Here is a 21,367-nt window from a genome sequence, read left to right as displayed (position 1 = left end):
CAGTCTCTTCCACCCTCCCCCCCACCCCCTTGAAGGGGAGAGGGGCTTGAGGTTGAATCAGTTAATCCTGTCTACATAACGAAGCTTCAGTGAAATTAAAAGAATGGAGTTTGGGGCTTCCCTGGTGGCGCAGTGGTTGAGAGTCTGCCTGCCAATGCAGGGGACGCGGGCTCGAGCCCTGGTCTGGGAAGATCCCACATGACACGGAGCAAGTGGGCCCGTGAGCCACAACTGCTGAGCCTGCGCGTCTGGAGCCTGTGCTCCGCAACAAGAGAGGCCGCGATGGTGAGAGACCCGCGCATCGCGATGAAGAGTGGCCCCCGCTTGCCACAACTAGAGAAAGCCCTTGCACAGAAACGAAGACCCAACACAACTAAAATAAATAAATAAATAAATAATTTAAAAAAAACGTTCTTCAAAATTATTAAAAAAAAAAAAAAAAAAAGAATGGAGTTTGGAGAGCTTCTGGATTGGTGTACCCAGGGAGGTGCCAGGTGGGACAGCATGGAAGCTTTGCACCCCTTTCCCCATACCTTGCCCTGTGCGTCTCTTCCATATGGCTGTTCCTGAGTTAGATCTTTTTATAATAAACTGGTAATCTAGAAAGGAAAAAAAAATATTATATATATATATATATATATTTGGTCATCTCATATATATTTGGCTTTCCAAAAGTCACCTCATTAACATAACAAAAGGCACCTTTTTTAAAAAATTAATTTTATTTGAGCGTAGTTCTGCTGTACAGCAAAGTGAATCAGCTATACATATACATATATCCCCTCTTTTTTGGATTTCCTTCCCATTTAGGTCACCACAGAGCATTGAGTAGAGTTCCCTGTGCTATACAGTAGGTTCTCATTAGCCTGGAAGGGCGACGCTGCACTCTCCCCTCCGTTGCCAGGCAGGCTGTGCTTCTGTTACTGCAGCCCAAGGCCCCGAGAGCCTGCTCTGGTTCCTTAGGGGCCCCTGGGAGGGGTGTTTGTCACAGGTCTCTCCGCAAGCCCAGTTCTCTCGACCGTGACTGTCCTCGATTGCGGCGTCTGCTACACGGCCTGGGTCAAAGAGCCTAAAAGTGCGGGGATTGGGACCCAACCTGGTAGGAGGAACTTGAGTCCCGTGATCCCCCTAAGCCCCTGTAACCCTGCGGTGGGCGTGGGTCCCCCTCAAGTCACGCTGCCTCCCACACCCACAGCTTCCTTCTGTCTTTGGCTGAGTCCCCTCTGGTTCCTCAAATGGCCACCAGGTGGGAGCAGAGACCTGCGGTGAGGCTGGGACTGAGGCCTCCTTGAAGATGGGCTAGGAGGGCTCCAGGCAGGGCTGGGGGCCTCTCTCACTGGGGGTCTGGGCTTGCCGGGTGGCTGGGAGCTGGGTGCGTGCCTGGGGGTGCAGGCCTCTTTTGGGGTGAGTGTGCTGTGACTGCGTGGGGTGTAGATGGGCACACCTGTGTGCAGAGGCCTCTGCAGCTGTTGGGTGCGTGTGCCCTTGAGCATGCCCGTGTGCAAGCATGCAGGGGGTACCTGTGTGTGACTGTGGGGCCTGGGTCTGCAGAATCCTCCCTGTTCCCCTGCAGGCCTGAGAAGGCTGACGATTGGGATAGCCTGGCCCTTGAACTTTATGTTTCCAAAGCGGCAGGTGGCTCCGAGGCTCGGACCTCAGGACCCCCTGCCCGCTGCGTTCCCTTAGGCTGTGTCCAGCCAGTGTGGCGGCTTGTCCTACTTTGCCAGGTTTGGGGTCCTGCTGAGCCTTTTTTATTTATTTATTTATTTATTTTAACATCTTTATTGGAGTATACTTGCTTTACAATGGTGTGTTAGTTTCTGCTGTGTAACAAAGTGAATCAGTTATACATATACGTATGTTCCCATATCTCTTCCCTCTTGCATCTCCCTCCCTCCCACCCTCCCTATCCCACCCCTCTAGGTGGTCACAAAGCACCAAGCTGATCTCCCTGTGCTCTGCGGCTGCTTCCCACTAGCTCTCTGTTTGACGTTTGATAGTGTATATATGTCCATGCCACTGTCTCACTTTGTCACATCTTACCCTTCCCCCTCCCCATATCCTCAGGTCCATTCTCTAGTAGGTCTGTGAGCCTTTTGATTTGTGTCAGGATGGGGACTCATTGCTGTTCCTGGGGGCCTCGGGGTAGGAAAGGCCAACAGTGCACTGGGGGTGCTCCTTAGCCCCAGGCTGGGGGTTCGGGGAGGGGGAGGGCCGCCACACCGGAGTTTGTGCCCCTGGTCCTGCCAAGCCACTGGGAGGGTGGATGCTAGCCCACTTGTCACCCGCTTAGCATCCTGGGCTTCCAAGGTCCTCCTCCAGCCAGGCCCGTTTCCCTGCTCCCTTTGGTGCCTTTCTACTGCCCTCACTACCTCCACCGCCCTCTTCCGTTCTCCCTGAAAACCACGCTAAGCAGACATTTGTCAAGGTCACAGTGACCTCCATGCTGCCAAGCCCAGTGGACAATTCTCCGGCCTCCTCTGACTTGACCCTCAGCAGCACTTCAGGGGCTGGTCCTTCCCTCCTCCTGCCATCACTCCCTTCCGCAGCTCAGGAATTCCGCTCTCCTGGTTTTCCTTCTGTCCCGCTGGCCCTCCCTCTCAGCCTCCTTTGCTGGTCCCTGATCTCTCCAAGTCTGGGTGCCCCATCCCTACACCTCTTCTGTCTCCCTCTTTAAACGCCCACTTCCTTGGTGATCTCATCCAAGCTCATGGCTTTCAAATGACTCCCGTTGAGTATAATTTAATTAGTTGGTTTTTTATCATCTGTCTTCTCCCAAAGGAAAGCAAGCTCTACAGGCAGGGCTTTTTTTGTCTTAAGTCAGGTTTATTAAGGTATAATTTACATACAGTTAATGTCACCCTTTTTAGTGTTCACTTCTGTAAGTTTTTGACAAACACGTATAGTTGTGAAACTGTCTCTGCCGTCAATTACAGGACAGTTCCCATCACCCCCAAAAGTTCTCCATACCCTTGTGGTCATCCCCTCCCCCATGTCCCGCCCTGGGCAGCCACTAATCTGTTCTTTTGTCCCTTTTCCCTAGTTGTGCCTTTTCTGAAAAGTCATATAAATGGGATTGTACTGCGTGTAACCTTTGGAATCGGCTTCTTCCACTTATCACAATGCACAGCGCATTTGAGATTCACCCATATTGTTGCAGCTGTGAGCCGTTAGTTCTTTTATTCTATTGTATTTTATTGCACAGCTTTGTTTATCTGTTCGGAGGGGGACCAGTTGTCCTGGTTTCCGTGGGAGGGAATGGTTTTTCTGGGACATGGGACTTTCAGTGCTAAAACCAGGGTGGTTGGTTATCTTAGTTCTTTAGTTGAGGGACATTTGGGTTGTTTCTAGGTTGTTGATGATTTTGAATACCTACTCAATATAACCAGTGACAGAGGGTTTTTTGGTGAACACAAATGTCCATTTCTCTTGGGTAAATACCTAGGAGTGGGGTTGCTCAGTTGTATGACGAGTGTACGTATCACTGTAAAAGAGGCTGCCAAGCTGTTCTCCAGAGTGGCTGTATTGTGTAGCATTGTGGGAGAATTCCACTTGCTCTGCATCTTAACCAGAACTTGGTAGTGTGTCAAAAAAAATTAAAAACCGGTTTTTTAGCCATCTTAATAGGTGTATAATGATATCTCCTCACGGTTGGCAGAGATTTCCTTTATTCGCCTTGAGTAGTGTTGTGCCCCCAGTGCCTGGGTTAGTGCCTGCTATGTAGTAGACACTCAATGAATTTTTTTTTTTTTTACTGAGTGAATGAATGTATGGATGGATGAATGAATGAAGTCAAAGGGGCTTCCGGTATCTAAATCTGTTATAGCAAATACATAGCACACGTACCGCCAATTCCCCCATGCCCCATTCTGTTTCCATGGCAGACGTCACTCATCAATTGAGCCATTTTATCCACCTGCTTCATTTCAGACAGGTACGATCCAGTCCTTTGTGTAGCAAGTGAGATGAGCCCCATGAGCTAATGCAGCTTTAGTTCAAGCCTCTCATTGGCTGAAGAAGAGGCCAGGCTCAGAGCAGGGTCCAAGGCTGCCCAAGGACTCACAGCGAGCCAGTGGCAGGACTAGATCTCCAGGCTGGGCTCTCCCCAGAAAAATGCACGACGTCTCTGACAAGGCTGGAGTAGGATGGGAGGCATGGACGTGGATCTGGGCCTGAGGCCGGGTTGGAGCATTGTGGAGTGCTCCCTGGGCCCCGGCCGGGTGGGAAGGCTGATGCCGGCGCTCTTCCTGCAGGTGCCCAGGAGCTGCTGGGATGGCCTACCCGCCCACGTTGGCTCCCTGGCCCAGCGGGCGTACTGGGCTCTGCTGAGCCAGCAGAGGGACCAGAGCATCGTGGCCCTGGGCCAGAGCGGTGCTGGCAAGACCACCTGCTGCGAGCAGGTCCTGGAGCACCTGGTGGGGATGGCAGGCAGTGTGGATGGCAGGGTCTCAGGTACAGTGGTCTCCAGGTGACGTGCAGCTGGGACGTGGTGGGGGCGGTGGCGTGGGGGAAGGGAAGGGAGAGTCAGAGGGGGTGCTGGGCGGCTCTTTCTTATATCTGCTCAGCTAGCGTTCACTGAGCACCTGTGTGCAGACCCTGTGCTGGCTTCTGGGCAGGGCCACCCCTAGTCTGTTGGGTACTTTTGTGTGAATTAGAAACAGGTACTCCTTGCCTAAGACACTCACTGCCACATGTGGAACCGTCGTCACGCATTGACATTGTTAGAACCAAACACTTGACCACCACGTTCTGGGCCATCATCCTAATAAGTATACAGGCCTATGGCTATCTGATATAAATGCTGTGCCCTTAGGTGTGGTGTCCTTGTGCAGCGCACAGCCCACTGGACTGTGCAGAGGACCCGATAAGTAAAAACAAAGACAAGGAGGCACTGACAGCCGGAAGGGAGACTCAGCTGCTCATCTGTGCCAGACTCCAGTGCTCTGCACCGCTTGCTGGCCGAGCTGGGGAGGGGAGAGGCGGAGGGAGCACAGAGAAGGGGCCGGGGGGCTTCCTTGAGGAAATGATGTTTGAGCTGGGCATTAAAGAAAGAGTTTCAACATTGTAAATCAACTATACTTCAATAAAAAATAGTGTCAGTTGGTGATAATAATTACAATATTGATGGGGATCGTGGTAAATGCTTGCTGAGGACTTACGCGCCAGGCTCTATTCCAAGCAGGTTAACTTATTTATTATTTAAAACATCCCTATAAGGTAGACATTATTATTATTTGAATTTTATAGATGAGGCCATTAAAACGCAGGGAGGTTAACCAGCTTGCCCAAGGCCACACAGCTCATACATCCTAGCACCGAGATTCAAACACAGACAGTTTGGCTCCAGAGCTGTTACCCCTGGGCCAGTGTTCTCAATGTATTGTTGCCCCTCTGAGGAGCCTTTTTAGTTGTTCTTTCTCCTAATCGTCTCCCACCATGAAAAGTTAATGCCATAGATTCACCATATATTTGTTTATGCAGTGTGTGTGTATGTGTGTATATATATACAGACACACACAGACGTGTGTGTGTGTGTGTGTGTGTGTATCTGTGCTCTATTCTATACATAAGAAAGGAAAACTGCCCCCATCCTCAAGAATCAGTTTCTGCCCTCTTGGGGGCAGTATTCCCCCTGCTGAGAATATATGGCCCAGGCAGTATTGCTTTTCTAATAATAACAAACAATACTAACACCACCACATTTGGAGCATGTTCTGAGCACTTTACATTATTAAAGCTTTTAGTCTTTGTGGCAACCACATGAGGTAAGTAAGTACTATTATTACCCCCATCTTATAGATGGGGTATCTGAGGCACAGGGGGGTTAATTTATTCGCTCCAAATCAGGTGACTAACAACGGGGAGAGGCCATATTCAAGCTTGTTTAACCATTGTACTATCCTGCTTCTCCACTGGGCTTATTCCAATGCTTTATTGATCACCTGTTCTGCACCTGGCCCAGGTTAGAGCCCTGTGAGGAGCTGGGGATACAGCAAGGAGAGGCCCTCCCAGAATGTAGATCTGCTGAAAGTGTGTGTTGGGGGAGTGGAAGTCAGGCTAGGCTGTATCCAGGTGCCTAGCACATAGTGGGTGCTTGTTAAATAGTTATGTTAAAAAGCTTGGGACTGCTGGGCTTTTTGAGCTGGCTGTGATGGGCGTTCCCCGACAGCAGGTCCAAGAATGTTAATGCTCTGCCCTCCTCCTAGACTCCACCAGGCCCAGGAGGCCCTAGGGCAGCCCTTGTCACTCAGATCGTACCAATCCTAGGTGTGTGTATCTCCCCTTCTGGGCTCACTCTTGCTCACCCCGCGCCCCTGCTTGCAGCACAGGGCCAGCCCAGCAGCGGAAGAGGTGTGGCTTAGAGCTGAGTTGGGGGAGTGGAGGGGCCCCTGCTGGGGCCTGGGGCCAGAATGGGGTCCTGTGAGAGGTGGGGGTGGCAGCACCCGGGCCACGGGTGATGCCCTGTCTGTGCCCCACCAGTGGAGAAGATTCGAGCCACCTTCACTGTCCTCCGGGCCTTTGGCTCCGTGTTCACCGGCCACAGCCGCCGTGCCACCCGGTGCTCCATGGTGATGTCACTGGACTTGAACGCCACAGGCCGAGTCACGGCCGCCCAGCTCCAGGTGAGGCCTCTGGGTGGGAGGGAGAGGGGGCTCTTTGGGGCTGCAGTAGCCTCAGCCCCACTCAGCAGGGCCCACGCCTCCAGCTGGGACCCTGGAATGTGTCTAAATGGTCATCGCTCCCCAGGCCAAGGCCAGCTCCTCCCCACCTCACTCAGTGCCCAGACATCTCCTCCCGGAGCAGGCCAGCTCGTCTGTGCCTCGGAGTATCACAGGGATGAAATATTCATGAGTAGATACATAATTCAGCCGCTCATTAGCTGGGTCTTAAAAGCGTAAGCTGAAATTAAACAGGCGCTCGCTGGCCTTCTGCGGCAGCCCGTGTGTGACAGGCACATGGCCTGTTTGTTCCTCTCTCTGAAATCACCTGGCTCCTCCCCTTCCCCCCCCCCCGCCCCCGCCAACATTCTGTTTGAACAGAAAACAGGATTAGGTTATTAGAAGGGTTGTTTGTATGCGGAGCTAGGAGAATACCCAGACTCGCTGGTGCACGATAAATCCCTTTCTGTCCCGGCCCTGAAAGTCTACCGTGCATCACCATGTGGGTCAAGTTATTAAGGGCTTCGGTTGCATAAGAGTGTGTTGGAGGGCGGCTCTGGGTTAATTGTTAGTACCCTTGGATTCCTTCATCGGAATGAGCCCGTTGCATTCGTTGATTGCCTGCGTGGACGCTGAATCAGTGAGACAAAGGCCTGGCACGTTTTGATTTGGAGGCGTCCAGCCAAGTTGGGGCCTGAGGTGCTGCCTCGAAGAGTGGGCCTGGGGGTTGGTGGGGGTGTGCGGGCAGCCTAGCGGGGCCTCGTGCTGACCGGCGCCTGTCCTCTCCCCTGGCAGACGATGCTGTTGGAGAAGAGCCACGTGGCCCGGCAGCTGGAAGGGGAAGGCAGTTTCGAGGTTTTCTCCCAGATGCTATCCGGATTGGACCTGGCTCTCAGGTGAGCGACTGGGCTGAGCAGGGACAGCCGAGGGCAGTGAGACAAAGGGCCTCCGCTCTCCAGGGCCCCAGCCCTGCCTCTGCCCAGAGGTGAGAGGCAGTGGAGCCCAGTGGTTAGGAATCTGGCCTCTGATTCTTGCTGCCTGGTACTGCTCCTGGGCTGGGTGAACCTGGCCAGGTGTCACCTGCTCTGAACCTCCGTTTCTTCCTCTGTAAAGTGGAAATAGTACCTTGACTGCTGACCTTACAGGATTAAGTGAGATAATTCACATATGGCTCTTTATACACGCTGGGGGGTGGTGGTGGATGTCTGCTGTGACGGTGACATTTTGGTACAGGTTCTGACAGCAGCGTGGGAGGTGGGCAAGGAACAGCAGACCCCAAATCTTCCAGAAGCTCCTAAACTCTGTGAGAGCCTTGGGTGCACCTGAGGTAGCTCAGGGCGAGGAGGCACCAGGTGGAACAGCAGAGAAGCCACAAGACTCATCTGGGAGGGCCTTCTGGGGGAGGTGGCCCAGGGAGTCATCTCTGCCCCTCGCTGACTCCTGGGAATTCTTGGACATGTGGCTCCCTGTCTCTGAGCCTTGGTTTCCTCATCTGTTGAACGAATGAGTAAGGTTCTATCTAGTGAAGCTCCGGGGAGTGCTCACCCCAGGCGAGGGGTGATAATTTTCAATTTGCCTCTGCGTCCCCCATCATTTGTCTCCTGCCTTCCACCCCCGTCTGAAGGGCAGGCCCAACCTGTCCTGAGCCTCTTGGCTAAGGCCAGAGGGGCACCTTACCCTTTGGAGAGAGGGCAGATTAGGGAGGAAACTCCCAGTTTTCAGAGCAGGGTAACTGAGGAGTAAGGAAGCTTCTGGAAGGCCTTCACTTAAGAAGGGCCCATTGAGGGCAGCAAGTGAGGAATATTCGGGAGGCAGGGCCAGGGCCTGAGGCAGACCCCGGGGCCACCTGGGGCACTCTGTGGAGCCCCGTGCCATGATGCCCACCTGCCCTGCCAGGCCACTGGTGTGGGTGGGTCCTCCCTTACTTCTGGTCCCTTCTCTGTTTCCAGGACAGAACTGTACCTGCACCAGCTGGCAGACAGCAGCTCCTTCGGCATGGGCGTGTGGCCTAAGGTAAAGAGGAGGTCCTTCTGGGTGTGAGTGGGTGTCTGTGTCCCCATGGCCAAGATGGGCGGGTCCCCTGTGTGGCTCGTCCCTCTGCCACTGGGGTAAGTAGTTGGCAAGGGCTGGTCACGTGGGGGAGGCAGGGTTGCCTTTATGGGGCCTGGGCTTGTCAGGGAAATGAGTCTTGTGCTAATAAAGGGAACCAGGAGGTGGTTTCTGTAGAGGTAAGGGCGCGGTCTCCGGGACAGGCTGTCTGGGTTCAAACCCCGGCTCTGACACTTACTGGATATGAGACCTCAGGCATGGACCCTAGCCTCTCTGAATGTCTGTGTCCTCTTCGGTAAAATAACAACAGAACGGGCGGGCAGGCTGAGGGGAGGACAGAGCGTGGCACGGCCTGCCCGCCTGGGCCACGGGGAGAAGGTCGGGGCGCCGCCCGCGCCCTCGTTCCGCTGCCTGGCGTCCTTTGTGGAGGCAGGGCTCCCAAGGAGCTCAAAGGCCAGGGAAGGACACACGGGACGGTCCAGAGCCACCCTACCGCTCCAGTGGTGCAGCACCCTCTCTGAATTCCTACTGCCACCAAAACACATCCCTAAGGCCTTTGGGAAGAATTGCTAGGACCCAGGAAGGCGGCCCCTTGCTGTGGTCCAGACTTCAGCAGCTGCCGATGACCAGAGGGAGCCAGCCGGCCGGCCGTGAGCAGGAGGACAGGACACGGGGACAGGGACAGCCACAGCCGGGCTTCCCGCAGCTGTGCCCACCGCCAGAACCAGCTCCAGCCAGTCACAGCCCCCGAGATGCCAAACAGTGACGGGCGAGAGGCCGGCAGGAAACTGACACCCCCTCACTGGAGAGCCTGCCCGGTCGGGGTGCGGGGCACCATCCCCGTCTGAACTCACCCCACAGCTCAGCCGTCTCCCAGTGACCCAGACGCGTCACCACGGCCCCAGGGCTGATCCCCGACCAAGGTCAGAACTCCCCCCAGTGTGACGGCCCCCATGCCACTCCTGTGGTGGAAGGGACGGCAGGCAGAGACCAGGAGTAGAGTCTTTTTTATTAATGGCTGCGTTTTCAAAGAACCGTTTTGTTACCAGGAAAGCTCCCCAGGAAGGGATTGCATTAGTGCAACAAGGGGGAGCCTTGATGCCAGGCTTTCCAGACACTTCCAGGTGGAGACTTTTGGCCTAGGCCGGCCGCCGGGGACTCGGGGGCTGGGAGGACACACGGCCCCTCCCCCGCCCCGACGGGGCGCTAAGGCACCCGGCCCGCCTGGGGGGGCAAAACCCCGTGCCGTCAGCAGGCCGGCGGCTTGCAGCCCTCAACCTGCAGCCCTTTGCTCAGGAGGAAGGCGTCCTGCATGGGGTCACAACCCAGGAAGAGCTTCACCATGCCCTTGGCATCCTCGGAGCCCCCTGGCCTCAGAATGCAGCTTCTGTAGTCCATGGCAACCTGAGGAGAGGGGGCGGGGCTGCAGGAGGGTGGAGCACCCCCTTCACGGAGGGTGTGGGTGTGGCCACCTCTGCTGTGACTCAACAAAGGGCAGGGGAGCAGGGGGTTCTGGGCAGGGCCCTCAGAGCCTGGCAGGCCCAGGCGGGCGGCACAAGCATCTAGGCCCAGGCCAAGGACCTCCGTGTTGGTCTGCACGGCAGGCCGGCCTCTCACCTTGCCACTCAGGACGCCCTCCTGCTTGAAACGAGTGTGTGGACCGTGTCCGCGGAGTACACCTCGCTGCACAGGTAGCCATAGGACTGGGCGTCGTAGCTTCCTGCCAGGTGGCCGAAGGTCGCAGGCAGGTGGGTCCCTGGGACACATGCGGAGAGGCTCCTGCCCGGCCCCCTGGCCGCTCCGTGCCCCTTCCCCAGAGCCCAGAGCTTGGGGCCTCAAAGCAGCCCTGTCTGAGTCCCCTGCCACTAGAGGGAGTATTGGCCCAACACTTCTAGAAAACGGGGACCTTGCGGGCAACTCAGTGGAGGGACACAAATCAATCTTTGCCGACTTTCTGCTGAAGCTCACGAGGGTTCACCCCTAAGCCTCTTACAGGGACAGCTGCCCGAGGCTCCGAGGGATGAGTCAGGGCTCGCCCTCCAGCACGGGGAGAGCGCGGGTTAAAGCGCTCACGAGGGAGTGAACTGCGTCTCCGCACCGACACGCTCGGGCAAACCTCGTCGACGCGTTCCGTCCAGGGTATGAAGCCCTCTCCTGCCTCTTCCAGGCTCTCCAGAAAGCACGTGCAGATACGCCCAGCCCACCCTCGGACTCCGCGGGCCACAGCTGGAGGGACCAGCCCAGGAACCCAGGCAGGAAGAGGCCAGAGGTCAGCGAGCCTCGACCAGAGCCCGTCAGTCGGTCCCCCTTCACACACCACCAGAGGATCCTCTTGACCTGGGCAGTAGCCGCCAACCGACCGCTAAGGTGGGCCCGGCGTGCGCTTGGCTACCTGGCGTGGCTGGGACCCCGAGGATCTCCTGGCAGAGGCGGGCATTGTCCTAGGCCGGGTCCGAGGGCGTCTGCGTGTGCAGGGCCTGGTCCACCTTGGCCAGGACGATCTGGCGCAGGTTGAAGAGGCCTGGAGGGCGGGAGGAAGGAGACGGGGGCGCTGGCACTGTGTCCAGGCCGCGCTTTCCAGCCGGGCGGTCCGGGAGCCCCTTTCCTTTCCCTCGGCCCGGCCGCACGGGGGTTGGCCAGCCGGGACTTGATGAGCTTGTCCAGCAGCTCCTGGGGGACGGCGCTGCTCGTGCCCCGCCGAGACTGGCAGCAGCGCCAGGGCTTCACAGGGCGCGGCGCTCCCGGCCCCAGAGCCTACCCTCTGGTTCTCATCCCCGGCTGTCACCAGAGTCGCAGGCAACGTGCCCTTCTTTTCGTTTGTCTTTTTTCCGGCCCTCGACCACGCAAAGGTGTGAAGCCCTGCCACTCGCTGCCACGTGGATGCACCGTGAGAACACGGTGCTCAGCGAGAGAAGTCAGACACAGAAGGACACACAGGGTGTGACCCCACTGAGGGGAAACGTCCAGAACAGGTAGATCCACAGAGTCAGAGTGGGTTCCTGGTTGTCAGGGACAGGGGAGGGGAGGGAATGATAACTAAGGGCGTGAGGGACCTTTTTGGGGTGAGGGAAATGTTCCAGAACAGGGCAGTAGTGACGGCTGCACAGCTCAGTAAAGTGTCCCCACGCGCTCCGGTTGCAGTCTGTGAGAGCATCGCTCTCAGGACGAAGGGCTGACTGCAGGAAGACTGAACGAGCACTGGGTCCTGGGCCCAGACGCTCATCTGGGGACCCCCCCCCCACATTGGGAAGTCACTGGGACTTGCTGAGCCTCCACCGAGACTGGCAGCAGCCCCAGGGCCTCACAGGGCGTGGTGCTCCCGGCCCCAGAGCCTAACCTCTGGTTCTCATCACTCATCACTCACCAGCCTTGCATGCAACGTTCCTTTCTTCTATTTTGTCTTTTTTAAAGGCAACTCTTGAATACCTGTATTTAACATGCAGGGAACCAGTCCTGACTCCTTGATCTGGGACTTCCAGCCTCCAGAGTCTCGAGGACATCCACTTCCGTTGTTTACGCGCCCAGTGCGTGGGGTTTGATGATGGAAACTGACACCGAGGGCGTCTCCTCGTGCGGGGTGACATCAGCGGAAGAATCCCGTGGCGAGGGCCTGCCTGAGGACCACGGGAGAGCCCGGGCCCTCCCCGCCCCCTGCCTTCAGCCCCTCGCCCGCACCCTCCTGGGAGCAGAGCTGGTGCATCGCTTGCCAGAACTCATGGAAGTAGGTCTCCAGCTCATCATGCTGCAACAGGGAGGGCGGGTTGGGCGTAGGCTTGGTGAAGTTGGCCACCATGGCCGCGATGGCAATCTGGCGCCTCCCGTCCTGCTGCAGGCAGCCCGGCTGCAGGCCAAAGCAGGCCATGTGCCCGGACTTCCCTTCCCTGGGGAGGGACGCGGGTGAGGCCCCGCTACCACAGAGGAGCCCCGGCCCACGGCCGACAGGTTCCCCCACGCATGCACCGAGGGTAGAGGTCCAGGTAGAACTTGCTGATGGATGACCTTGCCCGAGGCCGCGTCCCGGACCGTGTAGAGCCTCACATCTTCATCTTCGTGACGCATGTTGGCGCCTTCCTCCAGGTCGAAGGTCAGCCCCAGCAGCTCCTGGGAGATGCCCAGCCGCCCGCGCGTGACCACCTGCATGGGGAAGGACTCATTGAGCAGGTACTGGTCCACGTGGTAGCGCGTCTCCTCCCCCTGGTTCATGTAGTAGCGCAGGTCCTAGACGTTGATGGGCCCGTCAAAGTGCAGGCCCCGCCTCTGGCACTCAGCCTTCTTTAGCTCCAGGATCAGGGCCGCTCCTGCTCCCCGAGGGGCTTCAGCTTCTGGGCCAGCTCATCTGCGGGCGGAGGGGAGAGGCTCAGCTATGTCCCTGTGGCAGCCGCCCAGCCGCCCCCCACCCCACGCCCCTCGAGGCAGAATGAAGGGTTGGGGAAGGCGACCCCCAAGGGCTGACACAGTGGGGTCTCAGGCAGCACCACGTCCAGTCAAGGTCCACCTGACCCCCGTCCCCACTGGGACTCGGGGAGGCGGGGTTACCTAGGAAAGTGGCCACCACCTGGCTGGTCTTGGCCATGTTCATCTCCAGCACAGAGTCGGCTCGCGTGCTGAATCCCAGCAGGCGGGACTTCTGAGCCTGCAGCCTTACCAGCTCCCCGAGGATCGCGCAGTTCTCCTGGAACCCAGAGACAGCCAGCGCTGGGGACCGTGGGCCACGCCCTCCCCACAGGCCCCGGGCCAGGTCTCTGTGGGTGGGAGGGCTCTCAGGCCACTGGCGGGCACAGCCAAACCCCCTCCCTCCTCCTCCTGGCCTGGATTTCTAGACACTTTGGTGCTGTCCTAACATGTGGTCTTTATGAACACAGGTCCTTTTGGAACCAGAAACGGCGTGAACCATGATGAGCTCTAAGGCCAAGGGCAGGAAGAAATGTGACCAGGCTCTCCAGGAGCCACCCAGGGGCCTCCCCGGGCTCAACAATACAAACTTGGCTGCCGTGCAGACAGCAGCTCATCCCCACGGCGCCCGAACACCCAGCCCCTGGACGGCGAGAGACCTGTTGCTGCAGGTGCCCCGTGGTTGGCTGGTGAGGCCTGGCCCCAGGCGTACGCCACCTTCTCTGGGGCCACCTCTCTGGGTCTGCGGTGGGGTTCTCCTGGGAGCCCCCAGTCACCACAGGACCAACGTGGCCTGTCTGCAGCCCAAGAAGGTGGGGACACAGGTCTGTCCCCCGTGGACATCACCCGCGAGGCCGAGCAAGCACCAGTGGTGTCTGCGGGGAAGATGAAGGGCTCATGCACAGCCCCCATCTACTGAAGATGCTAAACGGGAGAAGCACAGACTGCAGCCACATGCGGTATGGACCAAACGCAAGTGTCCTTGCAGGAACCGATGTCTGAATGTCGAGGCTGTTCCCGGGCCACAGTGAGAAGGCCCAGGCCCCACGCAAGGCACAGAGAGGGGATGGGGGGAACATCTGCGAATCTGAGCTCATCGGGCATCACCCCAGAAGGAGAGGGAGAGAGCCAGAAGGAGATACGGAGGGAGAGGGAGAGAGAGGGAGGTACAGACGTCTCTCCTTTCCCTGGGGGTTCTCTAGTGCAGCCAAGCCTGAAAACCACTGCATTTCGGGAGATGGGTCCTCGTGGAAAAGTTAAATAGTAGCTCATGGCATTATCGACACATATTAAAATGGCCCCAAATCTTGGGGAGTCAGGGAGGGGAGCTGGCGGCTGCCTCGTAAAGGAGGAGAGATTGGGCGTCAGAGGAGGTGCCTGCCTCCACCACCTCCGCCGCCGCTGCCCCCCCCCAGGTCCCCGCAGACTTCATCTCCCAGCTGTGGTCCTGGGCTGGAAGGCAGCGGGGAGGTCAGGCCGTCCCAAGCATCAACGTTGACTTCAGGGCTGATCTGAAAGGCGCCTGGTGTTTGTTGAAGCAGAAAAAAGAGAAAGCAGTGGGCAGAGGATGGGAGGGGGAGGGAGCCCCCATCAGCCCTTCTCCCTGTCTCCCTCTCTGTCTCCCTCCCTCCCTCCCTCCCTCTACCTCCCTGCCTCTCACTCTCCCTCCATCTCTCCCTCTGCCTCTCTCCCTCCCTCTCTCCCTGTCCCTCTTGCCCTGTCCTGTCCCTCTCTCCCTCCCTCCATCCCTGTCTCTCTTTCCCTGTCCCTCTCTCCCTCTCCCTCTATCCGTCCCCCCTCCCTTTCCCCGTTTCCATCTCCCTCTCTGCCTCCCTCTTTCCCTGTCCCTGTTTCCCTGCTCTGCTCTCCCTCTCCCTCTCCCTCTCTCCCTGTCCCCCTTTCCCTGTCCCTGTTTCCCTGTTCCGCTCTTCCTATACCTCTTTCCCTCTCCCTCTCTCCCTCTCTCCCTCTCGTGCTCCCTCTCCCTCTCCCTCTCCCTCCACCTCCTTCCCTCTCCAGAGAGGGAAGGAGGTGGAGGGAGAGGGACAGGGAGCAGGAGAGGGAGGGGGGAGAGGGAGAGAGGGATAGAGGGAGGGAGAGGGACAGGGAGCAGGAGAGGGAGGGGGAAGAGGGAGAGAGTGATAGAGGGAGGGAGGGAAAGACAAAGACATCTCTCCCTCCCTCCCTCTATCCCTCTCTCCCTCCCTCTCTCCCTCCCTCTCTCCCTCTTCCTCGCTCCCTCTCCTCCCTCTCCCTCCGTCTCTCCATCTCCCTCACTCCCTCCCAGAGACAGAGAGATGAAGAGGCAGAGACAAGGGAGAGGGAGAGAGGGAGAGGGAGAGAGAGGGGGAGAGAGGGAGAGACGGAGAGAGGGAGAGAGAGAGAGGTCTCTTCCTCCCTTTCCCTCTCTCCTCCTTCTCTCCCTCTCTCCCACTCTCCCTCTTCCCTCTCCCTCCCTCCCCCCTCCCTCTCTCCCTCTCCCCCTCTCCCTCGTCTCTCCCTCTCCCTCCATCTCTCCCTCTCTGGGAGGGAGTGAGGGAGAGGGAGAGACGGAGGGAGAGGGTGAGACAGAGGGAGGGAGAGGGAGAGAGGAAGAGAAAGGGCGAGGGAGGGAGAGGGAAGGAGGACGAGACGTCTCTCCCTCTCCGTCTCCCTCCCCCTCCCTCTCTCCCTCTCCCTCCCTTCCTCTCCCTCTCCCTCTCCTAGAGGGAGGGAGGGAGAGGGAGAGACAGAGGGAGAGGAGAGGGGGAGTCGGAGAAGGAGGTAGGGAGAGGGAGAAGGCGAGAGGGTGCCTGCTTCCCTCTCTGTCTCCCTCCCTCCCTCCCTCCCTCTCCGTGTCCCTGTCTCCCCCCTCTCCCTCTCCCTCTCCCTCTGTCTCTCCCTCTCTGGGAGGGAGAGAGGGAGAGGGAGAAGGAGGGAAAGTGATGGAGGGAGGGAGAGGGAGAGAGGGTGAGGGAGAGAGGGAGAGAAGGAGGAGAGAGGGAGAGGGAGGGAGGAAGAGAGCTCTCCCTCTCTCCCCCCTCTCTCTCCCCCTCCCTCTCTCCCTCTCCCCCTCTCCCTTGTCTTTGCCTCTCCCTCCGTCTCTCCCTCTCTGAGAGGGAGTGAGGGAGACGGAGAGACGGAGGGAGAGGGAAAGGGAGGAGAGGGAGGGAGGGAGGGAGAGACGTTTCCTCCCTCCCTTTCCTCCCTCTTCTCCCTCTCCCTCTCCCTCTCCGTCTAACTCTCCCGCTCCCTCCATCTCTCCATCTCCCTCACTCCCTCCCAGAGGGAGAGGGGAGGGAGAGAAGGAGAGGGAAAGAGGAGAGGGAAGAGGGAGAGGAAAGAGGCAGAGGAAAGAAGCAGAGGGAAGAGGCAGAGAGGGAAGAGGGAGAGAGGGAGAGGGAGAGAGAGGGGGAGAGAGGGAGAGACGGAGAGAGGGAGAAAGAGAGAGGTCTCTTCCTCCCTTTCCCTCTCTCCTCCTTCTCTCCCTCTCTCCCACTCTCCCTCTTCCCTCTCCCTCTCTCCCCCCTCCCTCTCTCCCTCTCCCCCTCTCCCTCGTCTCTCCCTCTCCCTCCATCTCTCCCTCTCTGGGAGGGAGTGAGGGAGAGGGAGAGACAGAGGGAGGGAGAGGGTGAGACAGAGGGAGGGAGAGGGAGAGAGGAAGGGAAAGGGCGAGGGAGGGAGAGGGAAGGAGGGCGAGACGTCTCTCCCTCTCCGTCTCCCTTCCCCTCCCTCTCTCCCTCTCCCTCCCTTCCTCTCCCTCTCCCTCTCCTAGAGGGAGGGAGGGAGAGGGAGAGACAGAGGGAGAGGAGAGGGGGAGTCGGAGAAGGAGGTAGGGAGAGGGAGAAGGCGAGAGGGTGCCTGCTTCCCTCTCTGTCTCCCTCCCTCCCTCCCTCCCTCTCCGTGTCCCTGTCTCCCCCCTCTCCCTCTCCCTCTGTCTCTCCCTCTCTGGGAGGGAGAGAGGGAGAGGGAGAAGGAGGGAAAGTGATGGAGGGAGGGAGAGGGAGAGAGGGTGAGGGAGAGAGGGAGAGAAGGAGGAGAGAGGGAGAGGGAGGGAGGAAGAGAGCTCTCCCTCTCTCCCCCCTCTCTCTCCCCCTCCCTCTCTCCCTCTCCCCCTCTCCCTTGTCTTTGCCTCTCCCTCCGTCTCTCCCTCTCTGAGAGGGAGTGAGGGAGACGGAGAGACGGAGGGAGAGGGAAAGAGAGGAGAGGGAGGGAGGCAGAGGGAGGGAGGGAGGGAGAGACGTCTCCTCCCTCCCTCTCCTCCCTCTTCTCCCTCTCCCTCTCCCTCCAACTCTCCCGCTCCCTCCATCTCTCCATCTCCCTCACTCCCTCCCAGAGGGAGAGACGGAGGGAGAGGCAGAGACAGGGGAGAGGGAGAGAGGAAGAGGGAGAGAGAGGGGGGAGAGAGGGAGAGTGAGAGAGGGGGAGGGAGAGAAGGAGAGGGAAAGAGGAGAGGGAAGAGGGAGAGGAAAGAGGCAGAGGAAAGAGGCAGAGGGAAGAGGGAGAGGAAGAGGGAAGAGGGAGAGAGGAGAGAGGGAGATAGGGAGAGGAAAGAGAGAGGGAGAGGGAGGGAGAGGGAGAGAGGGAGGGAGAGAGGAAGAGACAGAGGGAGAGACAGAGAGGGAGTGGGAAAGAGGTAGAGGGAGAGCGGAACAGGGAAAGAGGTACAGGGAGAGAGGGAGGCAGAGAGGGAGGAGAGGAAGCAGGGAGAAAAGAGAGAAAGAACACACCGTCTACATTTCTGTCAAATGACACCGGGGATCCTTACACAACCAGGAGAAAGTAACACAGGGAGGCTCTTTCTCAGCTGGAACTGGAACTGCAGACGGGGCCAAACACCACCAGGCTGGCCACACGTGTCCAGCCGCCGCTCCAGCCCCGTCAGCCGTGAGTCCGGTCACCAGGGCTCTGAGTGTCTGCTCCAGGGAGCTGGGGTTCACCCTCTCACCCGGGAGGCCGGGCCAAGAGAGCAGGGCCCCGGGCTGGACACATAGGGGAAAACGCATCCCCACAGGACAGCTTGTGCGAGCAGATTCAGCTACCAGATTCTAGAGGCCCGGGACCACCCTGTGGCCCGTGAAACCCAGGAGCCACGAGGGTCTTGCAACGTGATTCCTGTCCGTTGGACTGTAAAGTTTGTGTAGGGAATCTTGGAAACAGTGGTAACAAGGCTGAATTGGAACGAGCTTTAGGCTATTATGGACCACTCTGAAGTGTGTGGGGTGCTAAAAACCCTCCCGGCTTCGCTCTCGTTGAATGTGAAGATCCCCGAGATGCAGCCGATGCTGTCCGAGAACTAGATGGGAGAACACTATGTGGCTGCCGAGTAAGAGTGGACCTGTCGAATGGGGAAAAGAGAAGTCGAAATCGTGACCGCCTCCTTCTTGGGGTCGTCGCCCTCGAGATGATTATGGGAGGAGGAGTCCTCCACCTCCCGCACATCTCCAAGATGGAGAGCCTTCTCCGTCAGCCAGAGCAGGTCCCTTTCTAGATATAGGAGAAGAGAGAGATCCCTGTCCCAAGAGAGAAATCACAAGCCGTCCCGATCTTTCTCTAGGTCTCCTAGCCGATCTAGGTCAGATGAAAGGAAATAGAAGACCACTTTGCAAGAGGAGTGGTGTACAGGCAATAACTTCATTTGGCAGGAGTATGTACAGAAAATTCAAGTTTTGTTTGAGACTTCCGAAGCTTGGTGCACTTTTTAAATGTTTTAGTTGTTCACATTTGTTTGTCTCTTGGGACAGTGACACATAAAGGTGTCATTCTCTATGGTTTGAAATGGGTCCTGGGAGGCATGTAATATGAAGAATTGTTACCTTACAATGTTCCCTTAAGCAAAATTGAACTTGCTTTGAATTTTTGGTCTTGCCTAGACTGATAATAAAACTCTAACTCCTGCCCACCTAAAGTGTGATGTTTACTATTATGGAAACAACACTGGCAAACATTGAAAAGACTTTCTGTAGCTGGGATATGGTATGCAGCTGTAGTTAAGCAAGCAGTCTTTAAAAGGTGCTGTGAACCCAAGCCAGCAGGTAAAAATGAAAGCCGCACCCTTACCCTAGATTAGAGGTTTAAAAATTCCACTAGTCTTCACACCGGACAAGAGATTGTCCAGGGAGTTTAAAATCTAAGAAGTTTCAAGGAAGTTAGTTTACCTTTGAGTTAGGTCATACGTCCCCTCTGTGATTGCTGTACATGAATACATAGCTCTTTGTAATATTTTTTGGAAATTTGAGATTATCAAGATACCAATGTCCTGCCAGATTAAGAGTATATTGTAGAGCTGAACTTTGAGTTACTGTGCAATTTTTTTTTTCATGCTGTCATTTGTAATATGTTTTGTGAGAATCCTTGGGATTAACGTTTTGGTTGCAAAAGAAAAAAAGAAAAGAAAAGAATCCGCCTGCCAATGCAGGGGACACAGGTTCAAGCCCTGGTCCGGGAAGATCCCAGGTGCCGCAGATCAACTAAGCCCGTGGGCCACAACTACTGAGCCTGCACTCTAGATCCTGGGAGCCAGAACTACTGAGCCCCCGTGCCACAACTACAGAAGCCCACACGCAACGAAGACCCAATGCAGCAAGAAAAAAAAGACGATACTGGCCAGGTGATCAAGGGTAAAATCGTTTGTCATAAGTCCCGTTGATGGTGTGTATCCTTGATGTGACCTGAGGAGAATGGCATTTTTATCTCTGTTTGGGTCTTCCGCCCCAAACCCCATAACTCCAGACCAACCATAAGAAAACATCAGAAAACAAACAGACTAACAAATTGAGGGACAAAACACCTGACCAGTCCTCCTCAAAACTTTCAAGGTATCAAAACCCAGCGACGTCTGAGAAATGTCACAGCCCAGAGGAGACTGGGACAGAAAAAGGATGTTAGGGGAACACTAGGGAAATTCTAATAAAGTGTGGACTTCAGTTAATAACAATGTATCCATCTTGGTTCCTTAGTTGGATAAACATGTCACACTAAGGTACTAATGAGTTGGAAATAGGGGTACTGGGTCAGGGTCCACGGCACTCTGTACACTCTGTACAGATCTTTGCAACTTTTTTGTAACTCTAAGCTCTTGTAAAATTAAGCGAGTACTGAACAGAGCTAAGAATGTTATTTCCCTGATTTGAACATGCCTGAGTTTCTTTTCATGGTCACATTTTTGCTATTTGGATGTGTCTTGGAATCAGTAGCAAAGGAGAGTTGCCAGCCCCTGGGAAGATGTGGGTGGTTCGCAGGTGGCTTGCTCTGGAGCTGAAGACCACGGTGGGAAGTCTGCAGCCTCGGGCTGCACTTAGAAACATGGGAGGGGATGGGCTAGCTCAGTTAGGGATGGAACCTATAAATAAAACTTTTTTCTTTTCCGTTATGGCTTATCACAGGATACTGAATATAGTTCCCTGTGCTAGACAGTAGGACGTTGTAGTTTATCCATCCTATATTTAATAGTTTGCATCTGCTAACCCCAAACTCCCAATCCAACCCTCCCTCACTGTTTCTCCCCCTTGGCAACCACAAGTCTGTTCTCTATGTCTGTGAGTCTGTTTTTGTTTTGTAGACGAGTTCATTTGTGTCGTATTTTAGATTTCACATATAAGTGAGATCATATGATATTTGTCTTTCTCTTCTGACTTACTTCACTTAGTATGATAATCTCTAGGTCCATCCACGTTGCTGCAAATAGCATTATTTCATTCTTTTTATGGCTGAATAAGATTCCATTGTATATATGTACCACATCTTCTTTATCCATTCATCCATCAGTGGACATTTAGGTAGCTTCCATGTCTTGGCTACTGTAAATAGTGCTGCAATGAACGTTGGGGTGCATGTATCTTTCTTTCTTTCTTCTTTCCTTCTTCCTTTCTTCCTTTCTTTCTCTCTCTTTCTTTCTTTCTTTCTTTCTCTCTCTTTCTCTCTTTCTCTCTTTCTTTCTTTCTTTTTTCTTTCTTCTTTTATTGTCACACGGCATGTGAGATCTTAGTTCCCTGACCAGAGATGGAACCCACGCCCCCTGCACTGGAAGCATGGATTCTTAACCACTGGACCACCAGGGAAATGCCAGGGGTGTATGTATAGTTTTGAATTAGAGTTTTCTCCGGGTCTATGCCCGGGAGTGGAATTGTGGGACCCTATGGCAGCTGTATCTGTTCCTGCACGCCTCACATCAACCACCTGCACTCCAATCCTTGCTCTCAACGTCATCTTCAGGGAACCCAACCTGCGACAGGGACCTTGACAAGAAGAAATGGCTCAGGGAAAAGCTACCTGCACAGGGAGGAGAT

General features: G+C 56.1%; 2 pseudogenes across 2 annotated transcripts; one reads left to right on the top strand and one right to left on the bottom strand.

Annotated features, from left to right (window-relative positions):
* Positions 1–9,956: 9,956 nt before the first annotated feature.
* LOC309621715 (thimet oligopeptidase-like) lies at positions 9,957–13,386 on the bottom strand (annotated as a pseudogene). Its single transcript has 7 exons — positions 13,245–13,386; positions 12,669–13,044; positions 12,394–12,589; positions 11,336–11,387; positions 11,101–11,229; positions 10,326–10,464; positions 9,957–10,112 (listed from the first exon to the last, which is right to left on the bottom strand). The product of its transcript is annotated as a thimet oligopeptidase-like (transcript).
* Positions 13,387–18,186: 4,800 nt separating this feature from the next.
* LOC309621714 (serine/arginine-rich splicing factor 3 pseudogene) lies at positions 18,187–18,673 on the top strand (annotated as a pseudogene). Its single transcript has one exon. The product of its transcript is annotated as a serine/arginine-rich splicing factor 3 pseudogene (transcript).
* Positions 18,674–21,367: the final 2,694 nt, after the last annotated feature.

This window comes from Balaenoptera borealis (assembly GCF_965194805.1).
Source record: "Balaenoptera borealis genome assembly, contig: HAP1_SCAFFOLD_924, whole genome shotgun sequence".
Taxonomy (NCBI): Eukaryota; Metazoa; Chordata; class Mammalia; order Artiodactyla; family Balaenopteridae; genus Balaenoptera; species Balaenoptera borealis.
The sequence above is the reverse complement of the archived record's forward strand: the minus strand, read 5'-3'. Positions and strand labels throughout refer to the sequence as shown.